The 8,537-nt window shown below is 44.9% G+C and overlaps 1 non-coding gene across 1 annotated transcript; it reads left to right on the top strand.

Annotated features, from left to right (window-relative positions):
* Positions 1 to 7,708: 7,708 nt before the first annotated feature.
* Positions 7,709 to 7,873, top strand: LOC118580920. Its single transcript, XR_004944581.1, has one exon. It is a non-coding gene; the product is annotated as a U1 spliceosomal RNA (small nuclear RNA).
* Positions 7,874 to 8,537: the final 664 nt, after the last annotated feature.

Genomic DNA, 8,537 nt, shown 5'->3' with positions numbered 1-8,537 from the left:
CTCATGGTGTTCACAACCATCTGTAACTTGAGTTCTATGGGATCTGATGCTCTGTCCTCAGCCTCCTTGGGCTCCAGCTCACACCTGATACACACACATATATTCAGGCAAACCACTCGTACACATAAAATAAATAAATCTTTTTTTTTTTTCCTAAGCCAGTTCAAGACCAGCCTGGGCTACATGAGACCCTGTTTTAAAAGAAAAAATAAAATAAAATTAGGAATTTACTGATTGCAACAGTTGTGCATAAACTGAGCAGCAACCTCCTGAGGTGGAGCTGTGAGGTCAGCGCTGTCAGTGGCTGCCCCTCCCACTGACACCCCTTGGTTTGCAGAAACCAAGTCATCCACGTGTAACTTAAACAGTCCTCCTTCCCAGACACCTACTTCTGGGAAACTCTCCCCATTGTTATGATCTAAGGTCTGTGTCTCCAAAACATTCACAGGTGGCAAGATAATCCCTAGGGCCAAGTGGGAAGATGCAGGGCTTCAGGAAGTAACCAGGAGCCAAGGTGAAGGGGTGACTGAGATCAGCAGATCAGTGTGCCCTTGTAAAACAGACAGGGGGAACATTACGAACCCCCACTACCCCCATCCCCCACAGTACGCCCATGCCTTGATCTTGAGCCAGAACTGTGGACAATAAATTTATGAGTGTACAAACGGCATAGCCTGTGATCTCTCTGCCAGGGCAGCTGAAGAGACTAGGCCCAGCCAGCCTGGGTCAGCTTGACTTTATTCTCCCAGGCTGTCAGCACACACCAAATTTCAGGGACGTAAGAAGTGCAAGCCCTAGGTTCATTCCAGCCCTTCCCATCCTCACTTCCTGAGCCACACCCCTCCCTCTCACACGAAGAATTCAGACAGGATGGTGACCGACCACACGGCCTCTGAGTGTCCTGGAGTTAAATACCCGTATTCATCTGGTGCTGAGGCGGCACTCCACAGCTGAGCTGATTCCTCTCAGAAGTGAAAACAAACTCAGGTGGAAAATCTGGGCAGGCAATGTGATTTGCTATTTTTGGAGATGAGAGAGAAAAAGGAAGTCATTGAAACTGTGTAATGACAGTGTGGCACAGTGGATCGTGAGTGTGGAAGTCCAATGACTATGCTGTTCTTGAGAGGGACTGGATGGAAGCTACAGAGGAAGAATGGGCCACCCTGGAAGGGCTGATATCCCCCTGCCCCCACTCCCAGAGGGTATGAGCCCTTAGGGGATGTGTCCAACCCCGCTAGCACAGGGAAGGGTGTAAATTGAGAGTGGAGAGGAGGAGGGTTCCTTGCAAGGGGCCAGAACCAGCTTCAGGAATGACATGCATCTTAGGGCCACTCCCTTTGCTGTATGAGGCTGGTCATCTCCTTTGCTGGTGTCCTCCGGCAATGCTTCTGAGCTGTCTTTCTCTTGTGGTGACTCTTATATAAACACACACACACACACACACACACACACACACACACACACACACACACACACACACATGCTGCAGTGCTGGGTGGAGCCCAGTCTGTACCACTGAGCTGAGCCACTAGCCCCTTTGAATCCTGTCTTCACCGTACTGGTATAAATATTTGTTCTGTACCTAGCTGTTTGCTTTGTAAATGTAGTTTTGGTTTTTTTTCTTATGGCTATTTGGTTTTTACTTATTGTAGGAAATCAACAGTAGAAATATATATAAGCAACATACATAGAAAGTAGAGAGACTCTGGAAGGACTTGTCACCAAGCTTCATTTCCACCCTCAAACATTTGAAGGAGCCACAGGCATCCTCATTTAACCTGTATTTCAGTAGGCATCTCTTTCTTTGTAATGTTTATTTTTAAGAGCATCCAGGCTGGACTGGAACTCACTATGTGACCCAAACTGACCCTGAACTCATGGCACTCCTCCTGCCTCAGCCTCTTGAGTGCTGGGGTTGCCGGTGTATGCTGCCACACCCACCTATTCGGATTGTTTTTTTATTGCTAGTACTTTGTGAGTATTGGAAAGAAATCTCGTGTAGCCCAGGCTAGCCTCAAACTTCCTATGTAGTTGAGACTGATCTCAATCCTTATCCTCCTTCCCCGACCTTCCAAGGGCTGGGATAACAGGCATGTGCTTTCATAGCTGCTTTTTATTTTTAATTTTAACTTACTATTAGTGTTTGTGTGGGAGCACATACAGAGGTCAGAGGTCAGCTTTGTGGAGTTGTTTCTCCCCTTTCACCTTTATGTGGGTTCCTGGGATTGACCTCAGGTGGCCAGGCTTGTGCTGTAAGCACCTTTATCTGCTGACATCTCATCTGCCCCTTGATTTTTCATTTTAAATCTAGACTCCATCTCAGTTTTGTGCATTCTCCAGGAGGTGACACATTTTCATTCTTCATGGCTGACTACTGCTCCAGTGTGTATATATACCACACTTTCTCCGCCCATCATCCGTTGACAGTACTTCGGCTGGCTCCACATCTTGGCTATTGTGAACAGTGCAGCAGTAGTCGTGAGTGTGAGCTACCTCTGTGCTGTGCTTCCTTGAAATCCTTCAGGTATGGATCCAGGGGCAGGAGAGCTGGAATGTTGTATTTTTATTTACTTCATTTCTGAGAACAAACTTTGGTTGGATTTTTAATACCAGATTTTTAAAAAGTTACTTATTAGGTCCTGAATAAAAACCCAGATGCTTCCTATGTTCACCGGTCATTCATCAACACTCACACACAGTGTAGGATGTCTGCCTTAACTAACAGAAGGCCAGGTCCAAGGACAGCTCTGACAGTGGCTGGTTACCACCATACACTCCCTTTGTGTGAGTATACTGTCTTTGTAGCTTTTAAACCCCCCTCTCCCTCACCCAGCCCAGTGGTAATTGTACTCTCTCACTAGTCTTCAGGGCCCTCCTGCAAGAATTACTTTAGAATAAGAAATGCAAAAGTAAAAAGACACATGTTTTTATAGGATAAGGCTATGTGGGTCTAAAATACACCCACAAACATAATTTATTCAAAATCTGCTGTTTGTTTAGACTTTTCTCGACTCCAGTATCTCTTCCTGCTCCCTTTCTCCTTAGCCTCAGTTTGAAGCAGTGTTGTTACCTTCTCCTGTGCTGCCCCGTGGCTATCCCTCCATCCTGAGCCAGAATTCTCTGTCATTTCCCATCCACAGAAGGGCACAGACTCTCCTCCTGAGCAGTGATGGCATGCCTGCCTCCTTAAGATGACCTTCCGGGGTCACTGAGCTGAGACCCAGGGCTCCTGCTTATTTGAGTGCATACTTGCAAAGCACTTGCTCAGAAAGGGAATTTGCAGCCTTGGGACTAGCACTCCAGAGCTCTGCAAACCTGCCAGAGTTCAAAGGCAAGGCTGGAACCATGGCTCAAAGCTTTAGGGTGGTCTGTTATATAATTAACCAACTTTACTATTAAAAAGCATTAAAAACCATGGCACTGCCTGCCTGCCTTCCTTCCTTCTTTTCTTTCTTTCTTTCTTTCTTTTTTTTCTTTCCTTCTTTCATGTGTGTTCCCCGCCCCCCACTTTCTCTCTCAGAAACATGTTCTTGCCCTGTGGCCTTAATCTCAAAACTCTTCAGGCAGAGGCAGTTGAATTTCTGAGTTCCAGACCAGCCTGGTCTACATACAGACTGAGTTCCAGCACAGCCAGGGCCACACAGAGAAACCCTGTCTCAGGGGAAAATGAAAGGGGGTGTGGGGGGGTGGGGGGGAGGGAAGAAAAAAGAAAAGAAAAGAAATAGGTCTTCACACATCCCAGGCTGTTACCAAACTTGTTGTTGATGACCTTGAGCTTCTGGTCATCCTGCTTCCACTTCAATAAGGCTGGGGTTACAGGGAAATGCTTCCGTGAGGTGCCAAGGACTGAACTCAGGGCCTCCTGCTTGCTACACAGGCACTTTACCAGCTGAGCTGCATCCCCAGCCCTGTTCTGTTCCTTGTTTTCTGTCCAGCTGAGCTGCATCCCCAGCTCTGTTCTGTTCCTTGTTTTCTGTCCAGCTGAGCTGCATCCCCAGCCCCTGTTCTGTTCCTTGTTTTCTTGACAGGGTCTCACTATGTACCCTGGATGCCATGGAAATCTGCCTGCCTCTGTCTCCCCTATGCTGGGATTATAGTTGCCATTTGCTTCTTTGTGACATTTTTCCCTAAAACACATTTCCTGAACATCTTGAAAAACATATATAATTTAAGTGCCAGCTGTAATCTTACCCGGCAGATGGTGTTACTGTCATATTTGGAGCACATCCCCAAGCTTATTGTCACATTTTATTGGTATCATATTACTTTTTATTGTCTGCTTGATATTTTTTATCAAGGACGATTTCACTGACTTTACATTTTAATATTATTAAATAACTGTAAAGTATCCCATCAAGTCATAAACATTGAGTACTGTTTAAAAGATTTAAATTTTATTACATGTATACGTATTAGATTTGTGCAAGTGTGAATGCAGTCTCCACATAGTCCAGAAGAGGATGCTGGGGTCTCCAGGAGCTGCAGCTGCAGCTGGTTATGGACCACCCAATGTGGGTGCTGGGTACTGAATTCAGGGCCTCTTCAAGAGCAGTACGTTTTCTTTTAATAGGTTGTAACTTGTTTGGAATTTTATCATTCTGAGTAGTAATTATGTAGAAATCCACATGCATGTATAAAGGCTATATATAGAACTCTTACAAATCAATCATAAGAGAAACAACACAGTTTTTTAAATGGTGAAAACAAGGCGTCAGGTTCAGTGGTACAAACTCCTAACCCAGCACTAGGTAGCCTGAGGAGGAGGGTCAAGGGTTCAAGGCCAGCCTACACTACATAGTAAGATCCTATTTCAACACCCCTACAAGCCCCCCAAAATGTGAGAAAGTAGTTTGCCAAAAAAATTATACTTAGGTCAAATAAACAAAAACACACCCCAACAGTTACCTGGAACATACAACAGCAATAAAATAATGCTGCATAGCCACTAGAACAGCTATTTTTACATTCATTCATTCACTCATTCATTCATTCATTTATCTATCAATTTATTTATTGAGAAAAGGTCTCACTATGTAGCCCAGCTGGCCTGAATGGAATTTGTTTGTTTATTTACTGTGTATGTGCCAGCATAGTTAATGTTTGTATGGAGGCCAGAAGTCAACCTCAGGTATTGTTACATAGATGCTGTCCACTTTGTTTTTGAGTCAGGGTCTCTTACCTGGGACCTGGAGCTTATCAGTTAAGCTACAACAGCTGGCCAGAGAGACTCTGAGCTCCCTCCTGTCTTCAGCTGGCCACCCCAGCACTGGGGTTATGAGTGTATGCTGTAACATTAGGCTTTTTATATAGGTTTGGCGGGGGAGGTTGAATGCAGACCCTCATGCTTACATTGCTGTTATTGTTTTTGTTTTGTTTTTTTCTTTTCTTTTCTTTCTTTCTATTTTTTTTTTTTTTTTTGTTTTGGTTTTTTTTTTCCCCGAGATAGACAGGGTTTCTCTGTGTAGCTTTGCACCTTTCCTGGATCTCGCTCTGTAGACCAGGCTGGACTCAAACTCACAAAGATTCCCCCACACACACCCTGTGCTGGGATTAAAGGCATGCACCACCGCCTGGCTGTTTGTTTACTCTTTTGGCTCCCAAATAAATACACACACGGAGTCTAATTATTCCTTATAACTGTCTATCTTTTGCCTCCGGACTTTTTATCTTTCTTTATTCTATGTATCTTTTTTTCCTTCTTACTCTATGGCTGGCTGAGTGGCTGGCTCCTGGCATCCTCCTCTCCTTCTCCTTTTCTTGCTCTTTGATCTCTTCTTCCCAGATTTCTCCTATTTATTCTCTCTGCCTGCCAGCCTGGCCTATCCTTTCTCCTGCCTTGCTATTGGCTGTTCAGCTCTTTATTAGACCAATCAGGTGTTTTAGGCAGGCAGAGTAACACAGCCTCACAGAGTTAAACAAATGTGGCATAAATGAATGCAACACATCTTTGAATTGTTAAATGTTCCACAGCATAAACAAATGAAACACATCTTTAACTAATATTCTACAATACATGACAAGTGCTTTTCTGACTGAGCCATTCTGCTACTTATTTTAAATTTTTTTCCTTTCTTTTTTTTTTTTTTTTTTTTTTGAGCTGAGGATGGAACCCAGGACTTTGTGCTTGCCAGGCAAGCACTCTACCACTGAGCTAAATCACCAACCCTATTTTAAAATTTTGATTCAGTGTCTTGCCATGTAGCCAAGGCTAGCCTCCAACTCATTGATGACCTCAAATTCTTGATCTACCTGCCTCAGACTCCTGAGCATTGAGATTTCAGGTCGGCTTCACCATTTCCAGGTCAAATCTTTAAAAACAAACAACACATCACTGGTGGTAATGACCCTGACACAGCCTATGGGCAAAATAGCTTGCTAGTGTTTTATCAGTTTAACCTTCCCTAGTGTGCCACACAAGGAAAGTGACAGTATATCCACACAAAGATCTGATTATAGGGCTGGAGAGATGGCTCAGTGGTTAAGAGCACTGGCTGTTCTTCCAGAGGTCCTGAGTTCAATTCCTAGCAACCACTTGGTGGCTCACAACCATCCATAATGAGATCTGGTGCCCTTTTCTGGCCTGCAAGCATGCATGTAGGCAGAACACTGTATACATAATAATTAAATAAACCTTAAAATTAAAAAAAAAAGATCTGATTATAAATAGTCATGGCATCATAGCATTCAACTCAGAATAACCAAAACCTGAAAGCAACCTAAATGTCTATCAACTGGTGAACGGACAAATAAGTGAAACATGTCACCATACCAGAACTGCTCAGCAATACAAACAAATGAACTCCAGACACAAAAAGACACATCTCAAGCTTGGGAACCCAAAAGCACTTACTATGGGATTCCATTTTTGTGATATTTTACAAAAGGTTTGAGAACGTGAGTCAGCGGTTCCCATGCACCAGGAGTGGAGGTAAGGGAACCTTCAGAAGAAACCGCCGACATTCAGGGCTAGGGCGGGTGCACTGGGTGGAAAGCTTGTCTAGAAGGCCCTGGATTTGATTCCCAACACCACAGGAAACCTGATATGGCGTCACATGCCTGACTCGGCACTCAAGAGGCTTGTGAGATGGCTCCATGGGGAAGGGTGCTTACCATTAAGCCTGCCGACCTAAATTCAATCCTGAACCCCACATGGTGTTGTCCTCTGACCTCCACTCATGGGTGCACATTAGATAAAGAATAATAACACTGTAGGGTGAGAGGATTGGAAATGCAGGGTTCTCCTCAGCTACACAGCCTGCATGCAGGAGGTCCTATCTCAAAATAAGTGGTGCTTGATGCCTTGTACACATTTGTTGAAATGAAACCTGAACATTCAAAATGGGGCACCTTTAGAATATACATTAGACCTCCATGATTCTGAGCTTTCGAATTTGGGCTCTCTGTTTTTTTTCCTTTTTTGGCTTGAGCTACTGCCCTGAAGGAGAACTTGAGAACAGATTGGAATATTCACCAAGAGACACAGGACAGGAGTGTGGAGGATGGTGTCAGGAACGCGGCTTCTGGTTCGGTATGAGGTTGAATTTATTAGCCAGGCACAAAGGGAGAAAAGAGTCCAAAATGGGGATAGCCAAACAGGAGAGTGGAAAATGAGGGATGGGCATTGGGCAGGTTCTGTTTCTATGTAGGAGAGCTTGTTCTACTTTTTCTCTTCCTTCTCTTGTCTCTCCCTCTTTAAAACTTTTATTAGTAATTTACCTGGCAGGGAAGATACCGTGATCACGAAGGTGGTTTTCCCAGGGCCAGGCTTATCCATTGCACTCCGGATGTGCTGACCCCTGCGATTTCCCCAAATGCGGGGAAACTCGACTGCAGAATTTGTGGTAGTGGGGGACTGCGTTCGCGCTCTCCCCTGTAAGAAAAAAAATTTTATTAGTATTATTGTTGTTGTTGTTACTATTTTGGTGTGTTGGGAGAAATCTTATACACCATGGGTAATGGTTACTCTCGATTGGCAACTCTGTGAGAACCAAAAATCCCCTGGGAGATGGGCCTGTGGGTGTGTCTGTGGGCTTATCCTGCGTAGGTGAACCCAGGGAAGTCCTGGCCACTGTGGCAGCAGCGGCCCACATTCTCTAAGTTGGGATCCCCGTGAGTGGGCACAGCACAGCCCCAGCTCTGCTCTGTGACTTCCCTGCATGGTAGACTGGAACTGTGAGCACAAACAAGTCCTTTCTCCCTCATTTTGTCGGGGGCTTTATCGCAGCGACAGGAAAGACACGTATGTGAAAATTCTATGCTTCCAATTTGGTCCCACTGAGCAAATTCATTCTCTCTCTCTCTCTCTCTCTCTCTCTCTCTCTCTCTCTCTCTCTCTCTCTGTGTGTGTGTGTGTGTGTGTGTGTGTGTGTGTGTGTGTGTGTGTGTGAGAGAGAGAGAGAGAGAGAGAGAGAGAGAGAGAGAGAGAGAGAGAGAGAGAGAGAGAGAGAGAGAGAGAGAATTAAGGAAAATCAGATCTGTGAGAGACGGGCTTCTACGCAGGCGCATACGGCCATTCCCTTGACCTGCTCCACCTACCA

This window comes from Onychomys torridus, chromosome 3, assembly GCF_903995425.1.
Source record: "Onychomys torridus chromosome 3, mOncTor1.1, whole genome shotgun sequence".
In the NCBI taxonomy this organism is placed as follows: Eukaryota; Metazoa; Chordata; class Mammalia; order Rodentia; family Cricetidae; genus Onychomys; species Onychomys torridus.
The sequence above is the reverse complement of the archived record's forward strand: the minus strand, read 5'-3'. Positions and strand labels throughout refer to the sequence as shown.